General features: G+C 39.1%; 1 long non-coding RNA gene across 1 annotated transcript in view; it reads left to right on the top strand.

Annotated features, from left to right (window-relative positions):
* LOC137502915 (uncharacterized) overlaps nucleotides 1-898 on the top strand; it is a 62,253-nt gene extending 61,355 nt beyond the window's left edge. The window contains exon 3 of the long non-coding RNA XR_011018920.1: nucleotides 816-898. This is a non-coding gene — a long non-coding RNA (uncharacterized lncRNA). The remainder of the gene's footprint in view (nucleotides 1-815) is intronic.
* The last annotated feature ends 14,182 nt before the right edge of the window (nucleotides 899-15,080 follow it).

Here is a 15,080-nt window from a genome sequence, read left to right as displayed (position 1 = left end):
AGCCTGATGCCATGCAGTTTGCAAGACGATGTGTGCTGAGCACAACAAATTTTCTTTTCTATTATTCCTGGCTTTTTAGACTAAGGACTCTACCTCTCTATCAATTAGCACCTTCATTGCTCTCATATAGACTGACTGGACCAGCAACTGGCCATTAGAGTCTGGCAATAATCTCTTACTTTTTGTCTGAGAATCAATTCTGGGGCTTTCGGGTATGCGGCGTACTTGCTATCCGTAGAAAACTCGGTCAGCATTGCCCCTTAAAATCTGAATGTAAATGTTGTAAGTGTATACTGATAAATCCTTCATATTGTCTAGAGTCAATGAAAAGTCCAACAGCTGACTATTTGTGTACAAACTTGAACATGATATGTAAGAGATTGACCTTTCTCTGGTTAAGATTCAATGTATGTCTCTTTGACAGTCAGAGTCATTGTGGGAACACAAGAAACAAAGAAGCGACCATTCATTTAAGAACATATAATAGGATGAACACATGACAGAAAGTTGTAGGAAATTGTAGAAAAATTGCAGACATTATTGTTGTCTTTCAAGTTTTTCTTCTTCTTTTGTTCCCACTTCCAGTGCAATCCTCTTTATCCTGTTATGAATGCCTTTTCTTATTCTTGTTTTTCATATAATTTTGACTTGACACTTTTTGGTTTCCTTTTAAGATAGGAAGAATAAATTGATATCTTTATTGTGCAAGTATGAGCTTACTTTGTCAGCTGTGTCATGTCTATTTATAAACTTTTACTCTAGTTATCTGCTTACTCTACATTTCTTACTTTGTTTTGCATATTTGTTCCTTACAGCCCTCCACCGATATTAAGGATGAAATATGTGTAGATGAACAAACAGTTGGTCAGTTGGTTGCTTGTTTCAAGGAAGAAGACAAGTAAGTACTGTTTACCTTTATTAGATTTTACCCCTCTAACCCTCGACAATATGGAATTTGCTATTTACGTTTTCAGTAGCTCCCTCTGCAGTCAAGAGGTGAAGTGAAGTCCTTGATATCCCAATATCTTGGGTTCAAGGCAAGCTCAGGTCCAACCAGATAATTCTCGAATTCTGTCTCCTGTACTTCACTCGTGGTCTGAACTTGTTGGTGTGATCGTGGCTCAGGAGAAAATTACACAAAATTAAAATAAGTCAGCCTGTAGCATCTAGTGATCAGCAGGCCGCCTAGTTGGCATCACTCGGTATCTGAGCTAGTACAAAGATTATTAATATTACCATCCCAGTTCTTTTCTCCATATTGTAATAGGTGTTCCTGGGGTGTCTGTTTGACAATGAACTTGCTATTTGCCATTCCTGCAACATGACCAGTCCAGAGAATCAACCTGCTGATTCTGTCTCATTTTATACCTCTGTACATCTTTGCATTCCTCTATCGAAACCCCAATTTCTTTCATTAGCGACACTTTGAATATTATTTCTGAGATATTGATATATTTACTGTCACATTCAGTGGCTTGTTATGTTTCAAAGCCATGGAATACACTGGCCAGTTTGATGGCATAACAGATTTTTATCTTGGTGCTGTTAGGTGCATATTTTTAATGTTGTTTCAGATGGAAGAATAACATCGGACCCCTGCCTGGAATCTTTCTTATATTTCAAGGCCTGATTATTTGCAGTGTGATGACCGTATACTCAATTTGCTTTCATACTCAAAATTTATTCTGACTTTTGAAAATTTGATCCTGGGTTCCAATGGCTGAAAATCCAGCAATGATCCACAGATGCTGAAGTGTTATATTACATCATCTGTACTTCGTTTTTCTTCTTCACCTCTATCACCTCATTATAAACACTGCTCCATGCAGTTTGGAGATATGTAATTATCTATGTGTCAAGTCTTAATTGCTCTGTGGCATTTAACTGGCCTCCTGTTGGGCTTTTACAATCCTTGTTCTTACATCTGACATTGTACGTAGTAGCTGATTTCTGCATAATCTGGTGATCAGAGGCAATGTATGGTAGATATGCAAAATACCACTCACTCACTCATCACAATATTCCAAGGACTATCAAGTCATAAAAACTTAAATACAGTCATGAGTGACAGGTAAGCAACCTGTTTGAGAAATGCATCCTTGCACAGATAAATTAAGTGAGTAAACAAAAGCAAAATTAGGGGTTGTTTCAGAGCGAGAGGTTGGCCTCGGCATCCTCAGTGTTCAGGCAGGTGGAAAGTATATTCTGTGATATAAATGTTGGCAACACTGCTTCTTGTCTGGCTCTGTTGGATGAAAGTGAAGGAATCAAATGTTTGGTTTTGCATAAATGTTATTCTCAAATATTAAAATCTGCTGCTCATCACAACAAAATAACCAGAAAATAGTTCAAGATTGTGGCAAGCATCTCCGTTGTGATACGAGTTCTCCGAGTTAGTGTGGTGTTTTAATGGTATAAAGTGTAATAACATCAAAATACTTCTTGACAAACAGAGAATTTTATACAGATTTTGGAGATTAATAAGCGCCTATTAATAGTATCTAAATGTGAGATTAATTCTTGGGCGTGGTGTAGAAGTGAGGGTCTATAGTTCACCGCAGGAATGGGTATCGGACGTCTTGGGGAATGGAGGGTTGCTGGAGGGAGCACAGTTGCCAAACTGCCCGTATCATTTCCCCGCCTCGCGATGTGTTCAGTTGCATTTGTGGAGATATGAAATTGAACCCAGGACCAAATTCAGAATCTCATTCCAATGCTTGTGTAATGTGTGTGATTCTAAACACCATGTGAATTAGCTATTTGTGACATGTACATTTTTTACTCGGCAGTCCAGAGAACATGTGCAATGATTAATAGATCTCTACTGTAGAAAATTAATTCGGGGTACAGACATGGTCATGTTGGAAATGTATTCTCCTCAATCTCAGAATAATTTTTTAATATGACATCATGCAGTGTAAATAGTGATGTTGGCAACTCAGAATATTGGACTGCATATAATAGGACAGTTACTGTGCTTTGATTTAATGCTCACAGCCTGAAATATGTGAACCGTATACAGGGAGGTTTGGCCACTCTTGCTGCTTTAGACCCATCAAATGTGTCTGTTAGTGAATCCAGGCTAAATTTGTCAATCTATGACATAGAAGTGTTATCTCAGTCGCACTACTGTCTCTAAGCCGTATGCAAAATGTACAGTATTAATATAAAAGTATCTAGATGGCTGGTGATTTTATCTTGGAAATGTTCTAGCAGCATGATGGCCCTAACCTCCTGCCTCTTCCCATCAGTCCCTTGGCAGCAACTTTTGTTTGTAGAATCCTACAATGTGTTCTTCAAAATTAAACTACTGAAACAACCCGTATAATGAAAACTCTTGTCCTTACTAAACCTCCATTCTCAGTACTGAAGACAGAAGTAATCCTCTGAACATCTAGCATTAGAGCTACCATAAAATACAAGAGACCGGCAGTAAAAAATGTAATGGAGAAGTCTATTACTACAAGAAAACAGACTGGGGACTGCTGTCATAACTTCTAAGGAGCCATCATCCCATCGTTACCAAGAAAAGCTCTCCATACATCACAAAAGAAATAGTCAAAATGATATGCAAATGGAATATGCTTTACAGGAAACGGAAACACGGTACAAGCAATCTGATGTGGGACAAATATAAATGCGTGAGGAATACAACCAAGAAACTCATCAATGAAGCATACAAAAACTATATAAAGAAGATAAGTATCAACAGCAAAGACACGTGTTAATACCTGAATAGCACACACGGCAAATCAGCACAAAGTGCATTCTACTATAATGACAATAGTTGCCTCCCCCAAGGCCATTGCCTCAACATTCAGTAAGAAATTTAAAGAGGGCAGTAATGAGGCAGGGAAAAGTATGCATATGTACCGAAACACAGCTAAGCCATTACCACCCTCCCTCTCCATCCTTTACTTCACAGAGATCGAGGTAATTAAAAGTCTACAAAATACTGGACCACATGTTGCTTTCAACCTTGAGAACACACCTCCAATTACCTTTGAGCAATGTGCATAAGCATTAGCTCCCTCGGAGTGGACTTGGAACTTAATGGCGGCAAAACATTGTACTAGTGAGACTAGGGACATGGTGTAAGGCTTAAAACGTATGCTTTACTCACAGATGTGAAATATTGGAGGGTGAGCTTCAGGACTCGGTGCTGGACATGGAACAAGATGGTGGCTACACATTTTGCTAATGGGACTAGGGAGATGGTGTAACGTTCTACACTGATAGGGGCGTAATGGAAGACAACCTGAGGGACTCGGAGTTGAACTAGGAGTTATGTACACGGTAGTGAGTATTCATTGTTTATGTGGGACTAGGGAGGTGATGTAAGGCCTAATTTTGAATTGTTTACTTGGACGTAATGGAGGTCGATCTCAGGCTCTCAGAGCTCAGCGACTACGGAGTCACTCACTTGTTGATTTTAACCTTTTGAGCTTATAGATTTGGACTTTAGAGACTCCTAATTGTGTACCATAATGTTTACATCACTTAGAGATTAGAGATTTGGGTTCAGAACTTAAAAAATATCTATGAAGTCTGTGTAGACTCACTGAAACTAGCTTATGAGCGGAGTGCTAGCTTCGAGTCTTAAAATCTGTACTGTCATATGCCTAAAAGGCTGATTTAAGAATGATAGACACATTGTACTTAAGAACTTAGTGGAATATCAAGTTTATATAGATTAACTTAGGCTGAGATTTTATCTAATTCTAAATACTGAATGGTTAAGGTGCTTGAGGCGCTGGCCTTCTGAACCGAACTTGGCAAGTTCGATCCTGGCTCAGTCCGGTGGTATTTGAAGGTGCTCAAAAACGTCGGCCTTGTGTCAGTAAATTTACTCGTACGTAAAAGAACTCCTGCGTGACTAAATGGCGACACCTCCGAGTCTCCAAAAACTATAAGAGAGTAGTGAATGGGATGTAAAGCCAATAGCATTGTTATTAATTCTAAATGTGGCACAAACACCCATCTATCTTCCAAGTTTGATAAAATGTCTAGGTAAGGGGAAATACTTGAAAACTGTGTGGTCATCGGCAATGTGCAGTCGCTAACGAGCAAGTGTCAGTTGAGCGCGCCTTAATGACCAGGGTCTAATAAGTAATTGCAAATGATAGGGGGCAATTGAGCAAGGGCTTATTCACAGTTACTTATGAGTGCGGGCTAATTAGCCGTGTAATAAAATGGCGTCAGAGTAGATGTATAGCCCACACAAGTCAGAATTATATAAAGTGAACTATAATTTAAAAGTTCACAGGAGGCCGAGATCGAGAAAAGAGCGCACAATTTCAAAGGCTGTGAGTAGGGATCCAAGTGGATTGTTTGAAAAGAAACAGGAAAATATTAATATGTTGTTATTGCCGAGATACTGGAGGGACAGGTGCGTGAGAAGAGAGAGATATTAGCCGATTTAAAGTAGAATACTCAAAAATTACTTGTCTTAAGAAGAAGATACTGCGTAATACAAAGCATTCAGCGTAGAGGAAAAGAATTGCGGTGAAATAAAGAGATTTTAGTTAAATACGCTAATCAACTGTTCAGACAAAGACCACAACGTCACGTCGAAGACTATTTGAAGATGAAGACCGGAGGACGGAAAATAGCCAAGAATTATTTCCAGAAGAGCAGAATTGAGAGATTCTTTAACCTTAAAGAACGGAGTTATTATATAAAATTCTATACAAAAATTAAGTCAAAGATAAGACTGGAAATACATTGAACCCAGTATTAAATATTTTGGGAGTCGTCAGCTCAGTAAGCAAATATAAGAGGAGTATTGAAGTGATAGTTAATCTTCAGGAAACATTAAAATGAACTATTACTTGTCGGAATTTTTTATATTGACACCAGCGCAAGAAAGAAGATGATCATGAGGTGGTAAATTCGTACTGGACCGACTTGGAGATGAATATGTAACTGCCCAGCCAACTAACCTGGTGAAGGAGTGGACTCCAGTTGATCCATGGTTTCCAGGCGGTCAGGGACAACAGCTGTAGTGCAGAGAGCTACAAAGTCGTCATAGCCAGAAGTTGACAAGCTAAATTTACTAAATAATAGTTCTTAATTAAGTTAGAATGTAATAACCTCATGAAATTTATAGTAATTTTGAAGTAATTAAGATATCAAGTGACTCAGTGAAGTGCAATGATTGAATTAAGTATTGCAAGGTTAAGTTGTAATAAAATCGATATATCTCGAAGAAGTGATTATATATAGATTGAGTGTATTATGGTACCTGAGGAATGTATGATTATTTGCGAGAACGAGTGTAGTTTTCACACAGCAAAATGAGAGCATATGCATTTAGTGGATTTCTTAGTTGGGTTAGGAAGCCGAACATGCTTAATAATCGTCATAATGAAATGACATAGAAAGGATGTGTAGATTGTATGAATTATTCCTTGTCGATGAACGTCATGAAGAGGTATAATGGTATACTAAATATTAAATATTATTCTGTGAGGTGAATTATGATCCATTGAAGCGGATAAAGATTCAATGAAGTTTAATACATTGTGCAAATTATGTTATATGTGAAGAGGTTATGCTATGAAGGAAAATGGTTATGTCGAGATATATAACTGAACGAATTGTGCGATATGTAAAATTTAATGGAGAGTAATGAGTGGGAATTGAAATGAAGTGTTATGCAAATAGATGCAGCGGAGACGTAATGATGGATGCTGTATATAAATATTCGTCTTCTGGATCAGTTATAGGAAGCAAGTAGATGGAATGATTAATACTTCGTGGGAATGCAGTAAGATAATATATGCATGGCTAACCCAGACGGTATGTTAAAGCAAATGGTTCTTGCTATATTTAAAATAAGGTTGTGTTCTTAGGAAATATACATAATACATGTCGTATGGAGGTAATACACGGATTGAAAGATGAGATGTATGTGTGGTTGAGTTGAGTAATATTGACGTCAGAGATAATATTGAGCTATCATGTTAAATTGAGAGGAGTCACTTACTTTTCAACGCAAATAAGACTTCATGTAAAGTCGAATATGGAATAACGGTCGAAATTATGGTTAATTAAGAACTAGTAGAGTTAGTAATGGGATTTAGATTTTTATTTTGGAAAGATATGAGATGGTAGGATGGTAAGTGGCAGTAGGTGTTAGTAACCCTAGCAAGTCATTCAACGGAGATAAACAGGTATGACACAATTACAACTGAACAATTTCGGATTCATAACTTGAAGAAAAACATTTTAATATGAATTATATGTCATTTTAAACAGTCATTTAAATATTGTGATGAACTAATTAAATATCAAACGATGATGTGAAAATGAGGTGTTGGCTCATATCAAGATTGAGATTGAATCAGTGCTGATAAAAAATGAAATCCTTAGATAATGTTAATTAATTTTCTGATTTATCGACCATATATTTTGGTGAATTACTTTTTATTTTCTTATGCATTAAATTAGGTTAATAAACTTGTTATTCTAGATTTTTACATGTGTGAGTAATTGACTTCTAGGCTATTATTGTAGGATAGTTTAGCCTTAAGTGGATTTTTGCGATCTTTGATGTTACGTGCGTTGGAAGAATATACGGTAGGGTGAAGACGTTCATCTGGTATTGAATTATGTCTCATAGAGATCGAATTTCTCTTCTGAATTCACGTAAAACCGAATTATTTGCATGAAGAATTACCCTGATAGTGTATTGAGCGGTCGGAGTATTTTTATTTGCGTCGCACCTGGACGCAGGAAGGGCGCAGCAGTGACTAAAATGTGTGGATTAATGAGCTGTGCATTACAAGATTTTTACATTTTATGCAACCATTAGTTAGGTTTATATTCATAAATCTCTGTAGTGGTATAGGCTGTACGAAAACTCGAAAACTCAAGTTCGGCCAAAAATGATTGGTAATGTTATGTTTTACATCTTTAGTTATGTAGCATTTTTTGAAGGAACGACTACTGACAAATTTTATACTTCCCCCTAAAGTACTATTTTAGCTAACCTACTATTTCGGGTGTCTCTCTTGCTTTATCCAGGCTTGAGACCTGCTCTACGGATAGAGTTGGAGATAACACCCTAAGAGATGTAGGTTATTGAAGATTCTGCAACATTATAGTGTACTGTATGCTACAGAAAAAAGGAAAGGTTCTGTGCTGACTGTACTGTAAAAGCTGTTACTCAGTAACACCCACACAGTGTCATTCCTGCTATATTTCTAGTATCTCTGCTTCATGCTTTGTGTAACGACAGTCTTGATCGGCTCGTATCTGTTACAAGCGTTCTACGAGTAGGATGGATGTTACATCAACATATGCCAACAGAGGCTTTTTGTTCACCTTTCGGACTTACGTGCAGACAGTTGATATGTAAAAGACTGTATTTAACCTGCTTTGTTGGTAAAAAGACGTTGAGACGTTCTCGGTTGTCTTCTTGATTTTCGTCTTCTTCACTATGTATCTCATCCTGCTTTTCTCCTTCTTTAGATGTTTGCACTGCGATATATATTTTAATAGGCTTAGGCAGTGGAATAAGTTAAAAACTTTTATGGTAAATACCCTTGAGAATTTCTTTTTCTTTCTCTGATTTATCTTGCTTTTCTTCCTCTTGAGGTGTGAGCATAGGACTTGTTTAAGTCTAGACAATGAAGGAGAGTTTGAGTAGTAGAGCTGTGACAGTTCTAAATCACTGGCGTCAGCACCCGAGTTCATTGACCCCGGCTAAGGTTATTGACCCTATGGCTCATGACCACGTGACCATGACGTCACATTGTTTTAAACAAAGCCACGTTATTTTTGACAGCTGTCAAGTTGTTGTCACCTTAAACATGTTGGGGGCGCGGAATTGGAAAAGTAGGCAAGGCTAACCTCAGAGCATTGTTTGCGTTGTTGAATTCGGGGGAGAGGGTAGAGAGGTAGTCCTCTTTTCCCAGCTCCCGTTACCAAAAATAGGGGATGGGTGACTGAGATGTGCTCTCTCTCCCTCTCTCCCTAGAGGTCCACCGCCGTAGCGATGTGTCCTCTACAAAACGTATTGGCCCGGCTAAGATGCCAAGGCACGGCCGCCTCTTACGTTGCAAGCGAGTAAAACTACGACTTGCAGTTGTATTTATACCAACGTTGAGCGGGTGGGGTATGCACAGATCAACATGCAGGAGCCGATTGTTGCACACTCTGGTAAAGGAGAATGTAAGCTCATCTCGTATACGTGCGCATCCCACACATCACATGCTTTTAACAGATATGTGAGAGCGACACTGTCTTTACTGCTGTTAGCTACGTGCAGGCGCGGAATTTTGAATGTGGCACGTGCTTCTGACATCTATCAAGTCCTAACCACGTGCACTTGTTTTGCCGCGGTCTTTTTAAACAAGTAAACATACTGGTACCGTCTAAACCGATCCAAACCTCACTGCTGCCATCTACGGGCGCAGAATTTAAAATCTACGTGCTTTTTTGACAACTCTTTGGTTCCTTGAGCACGTGGGTGCAAAATTTAAACGATCTTGACGGGATATAGCCACGCTGTGGAATTTTCTACACGCAAAAATATAGAATTGATTGTAGGACAAGCAAATGCTGTATGCGTCCATCCGGCAAGACAAAACATGTTGACAGGTTCAATCCTGTTACAGAGGACATGGAACATACTGTTATCTTAGAGTAAAGATTTGAATAGGTAGCATACATTACCTATCCTGTTCTGAACAGAAAACAGCTTGATTATAATGCAAAAACAATAGTTACCATAACAAAATAAAATAATCCTATTCGAACTCTGATCCCTTCGCGTAGCCAATTCGCTCGGTATAGGTGTGGAAATGATTGAAGGCCAAGCAAATGCTGTATGTCTCCATCCGACACTCTAACCGCGTAGGAAGGGCCTTGGCCTACCAACTGACCGTTGCTCAGCCCGAAGGTAACGTGTTCAAAACTCGGCAGGGCTGCCTTAGTAATAATAATAACAGTATTACATTTGCGAGGTTAAGGAAGACTACCTGAAATACCTTGGCCTACCAAGCGACCGCTGCTCGAACCCGGGATTCACTAAACTGACGCCCTGAACGCTCCGATTCAGTCGCGCCAAGACCAATATCAAGACATCCACTAGCACGTTAACCCCCTTATTTTTAGGGCACCTCCAAAATGACGACGAGGAGGGCATCTGTCCGTAAAACTTAGTCCTGTGTAGTTGTTGCAGGTCTTCTGACTTATATAGAGGAGTGCGACATGCTTCGGAGCCGACACATTTCCTATCCTCGCCACTGGATAGGGGCTTTATTTATTCTGTCCCTGAATGTCTAGAAACAGTCCGTGGATTTTAGAAGTAACGCTATGTGGCGAACAAACAAGATAGTTTTACGTAGATCCGCATTTTCGCATTACATAACGAAAGTATAATAACAGGAGCATGAGTCTTGACAGGTTCGATTCTGGATCAATCCGGTGGTATTTAAAGGTGGTACATACGGCAGCCTCATGTGGTTATATTTACTGCCACGTCAAGACCTGCAGCCCCGGTAACCACCTTCTACTATCTCCTGGATAAGGACTGTAGCGACAGTGGGTTTCGAACCTACTGTTTTCCGATTGTAAGCTGTAGGCTCCTAACCGCATGGCCAACACACGTGCGGCGTGTCGTGATGAGGAGCGATGTACGCTGACCACACATTACCTCGTAATCTGCAGGCCTTTGTGGGCTGAGCAGCTGTCGCTTGGTAGCCAAAGTCCTCCGTAGTTTTACATTTTACGAAATCCTGCCTAATGGGTTGGTGACGGTCGATCACGTTTAGAAAATATCGGCTTTACGTTCCTACACGGTTCACGAAGACGTTGAGACGGGAGTTGTTTATCATAATAATCACAACTATTACTCTGCATAGTAAAACACACGTATACACATTACCTGAGACTATCAGTACTTACATAGAAGACGGTACTACGGGGCACATATCTCAGACCGTGAATAAAAATACCTCACTCCTTATTTTATGTGCTGTCGACAAAGATACCGTAAAGGAATTACATAGAATTGTACACTGATACTCTCCGATGTGTAAGATACATAATGTAATACGCACACATATCACACTCTATCGTAAAACCGAACACACGCAAACATAGGACGAGCAAATGCTGTCAGGTAGCTCCTAAATTTTATCACTATGCGTAAACACACACTTCATTTTAACGTTTACATTTTGATTACCTTGGAACAGCACACACGCAAAAATACGGAATGATTGTACGACATGCGATTGCTGTGAGCGAGCCACTTACACACAAATGTAGTAATTGCATTTTTAAGTATAATTTTGATTACCTGAGATACTTACATTAGAAAAGGGGAAAATATGATATCAGTTTAGTTTAGATTTTTTCTTTGCGGGCGTGTTGTGTGCATGAAGTCATAAGAGCAAATGAACGAAACACATACTGCGAGATTCTGCCTAACGTGAGCGGAAGTAACAGCACAGCAAATACTCGGGTAGTCCGTGACCTTGTCGGGACACACAAGTAAGGCGCTTATCACATCCAGTTACAGTTGAAATTACATTGAATGATATGATTAATGTAAATAGCTAATTACATTCCCAGAGATTAAGGTTAGAGATCACTGGCATTTCACTGGAATGGGAAAGTTTGTAAGGCCGAGTTCGATTCCTTCGCAGGTTACCGGAAGTTGATCCTGGTTCAAGCCCCGAAGGGTCTTGGCCTACCAATCGGGATCCTCCGAATTACACACTAGTGCGCTTACTATTTATCCGAACCACCCTCTATACTCAATCTGATGTGATCTTGCTCTCTCTCAATATTATTATTATCGTTCCTGTTTCTGTGGATAAGAGTGTGTTAGCCTCCAGATACAGTGCCCTAAAGGCATGCAGTTGGCGACCACGGGCACATAGACCAGGCAGATGCTGAGATGGGTATGGAAGCGGTGTTCTGTCTTCAAGGCTGCCGACAGCGGTATTCAACCCCGCTATCTCCGAATGCAAGCTGATAGCTACGTGACCTAACCCGCACAGTAGAAGCGACCGTGGTCATGATTAAGATACATTCCCAGCATTTGCCTGGTGTAAAAATGAGAGACCACGGAAACCCATCTTCAGGGCTACCGACTGTGGGGTTCGTCCTGCCTCAAGCCCCGAAGGGTCTGGACCTACTAACCGGGATGTCCGAATTACAGACCAGTAAGCTTACCAGAGTAGCCTCTTACTCAATCTGATGTGATCCTTGAAGATGATTTGTTATTATCACACCAGGAAAATGCTGAGATGGATATGGAAGCTGCTTTGGTAGGCGTATTGGTCTATGATTCAGAGGGCCGCGGGTTCTAAGTTTAGCTCGGAGACTAGGTGTTTTTAATCTCATTGCACTTCTCCCCGTACACGCAATATCGAATACATCTAGGAAGAGCATCCGGTCATACAACGTTTACAGTTCGATTCTAGTGATGTGAACATTACAGTAGGCAGTTAAATGTCTCTAGTGATCAAATCTATAAACTTTAAATGTTACAATCAAACATTCAGTGTTTAAAAGGATCTCGTGTCACGATCCGGGAGGACCTTACGTCTGCCAGACTGACGGTTCTGAAGGCGGCTATCTCCAAGTTCGGCGTCAGAAATGTCTGGACCAGTGATGGAGTTATCCTGTTTAAGACCGCTGATGGCAGCATGCACCGCGCTACGCAGATGAGTGACATTCCATGAGCTTACTCATATCTAACCTGTGTTTAGTTTACTAACCCATAAGTTGGTAACCCTTTGTATTAAGTTTTGTTTCCTCTTCTAGGACACATCTCTCTCTCTCTCTCTCTCTCTCCCTCTCTCCCTCTCTCTCTCTCTCTCCTTCACTGCTCTTGCATTCCACCCTGCTTGGCTGAACGGCTATAGTCTACCTGCTTGACCTTCACTAGCTCGTTAATTACGGTTCTCCACTGGACACTGACCTTGTCCCAACCCTCTGTACAAACTCCGTACTTACAGTAACTTCCTTCTTAGTAATAACTAACAGCTGACTTTAACCTTTTCCTGTAAATAGTCAGAATAGATCTAGAAGATGATTATGTAACATACCAACCTCTTTCAGAGACGAGAAGGGGCATCAAAGATTGCACGAGTAGATTGCAGAAGCATGCGGAAGGGAAAAGTACATTACAAATTTTTCATACTAATATTAGAAGCATAAGGAAAAATAAGAACATTTTAGACGTTGTTTTGAAAGCATATGATCATAGGTTTGATGTCGTAATTTTATCAGAAAGTTGGTCACTGAGTAATGTAAATATAAGCAACCATGCCTTGTATAAATCTTATTACAATGAGGGTTCAGTTAACAAATGTGATGGTGTTGTATTAATGGTAAAAAATGGTTTGGAGCACGAAATGGAAATTATTGAGTACGATGACTTTAAATTTCTCAGAGTAGTAATTAACTATGACAACAAGAAAGTAGCTATTACAGGAGTATATCGGTCACATGAATATCACAAACAGCGGTTTCTCAGTGCGTTAGATCATTATATCCAAGATAGATGCCATGTTGAAACCGAACTGATAATAGGGGACACTAATATAGACCTTTTAAATGAACACGACTGTGACGAATATCTCAACATGGTACAAGAAAGAAATTTTCAGTCCTTAATAAACAATCCTACTAGAGTATCTGGTACAAGTAAATCCTGTATTGATCATGCTTTGATTAAAAGTAGGTTGAGAAATGACGACATTCTGTCTATCATCTCTCAAAGTAAAATTTCAGATCATTATCCTATAATAGTAAGTCTCAACATTCAAAATGCCTCGGTCCCTAGTAATATACCAAATTTTCGACGTAACTGTTTTAAAATAGATCATTTTGAGCTTAAAAATCATTTAAGTAAAATAAATTGGGGAGACATCTTAAACAGCAGTGATTTAGATATCAAACTTGATAAATTTGTGAATACAATTAAAAGCTGCATGAGCCTGTCCACTGTTAAATTGAAATCAAAGGAAGTCAAAAGAACAGAATGGATTTCTTACGGTTTGGTAAAATCTATTCACACAAGAGACCGACTTTATCAACAATATTTAAAAAATAAGGATAACTTGGAAATTAAAGAACAGTACAGGAAATATAGGAACAAACTAAATGATCTAATTATGAAAACGAAAACTGAGTACTATAGGAATCTGATCAATCGCAATTCAAATAACCGGGGTAAGGTCTGGGGCATAGTCAATGAAATAACACAAAGGTCAGTTAGAAAAGAAGAGATCAAGGAAATCAGATATAAAGGTGAAATCTGGAAAGATGACATAAATATTTCTAATAAATTTAACAATTATTTCATTAACGAAACCACTGAGAAAGCAAAGCATCACAGACAGATTTCCGACTCCACATTAAATATCGCTCGCAACCCTCATACTTGCTTCCTTGCACCGGTAACAGAATACGATCTGAAGAGATGTTTGAGTGAAGTACATGAAAACAAAGCTGTAGGAATAGACAATATTTCGGCTCGAATTATTAAAGAAAATATAGAGTCATTAAAGGAACCGTTGCTGAATATTATCAATGATTCCTTCACCTTAGGTTACTTTCCAAAACAGCTTAAAACAACAATAGTAAAACCTCTTCACAAGTCTGGAAATATTTGTGACATTAGAAATTACAGACCCATTTCGATAACTACAACAATATCAAAAATATTCGAGAAATGCTTAAAGAACAATATTTACCAATTTTTAGAAAAACACCAAATACTTTCGCCCAGACAGTTTGGATTCATTAAAAATCTCGGAACGACTGATGCTATATCCGCCTTAACAAAGAGAATATACGAAAATCTTAATTCTTCTCTGCTCTCCACAGGGATATTTCTCGACCTTGAAAAGGCATTCGATAGTGTGTCACACCGCTTGCTCCTCCAGAAATTGGAAAAATACGGCTTTAGGGGTAATGTGCTGGATTTGCTTGAGAGTTACTTGACAGATCGAGTACAGTATGTCAAAATTAATCAACATCTAAGCACACCAATGAGGATAATAAAGGGTGTCCCACAAGGCACAGTATTAGGTCCTTTATTGTTTATTATA

Source organism: Anabrus simplex, chromosome 13, assembly GCF_040414725.1.
Source record: "Anabrus simplex isolate iqAnaSimp1 chromosome 13, ASM4041472v1, whole genome shotgun sequence".
Lineage (NCBI taxonomy): Eukaryota > Metazoa > Arthropoda > Insecta > Orthoptera > Tettigoniidae > Anabrus > Anabrus simplex.
This window is presented reverse-complemented; position numbering and strand designations above follow the sequence as displayed.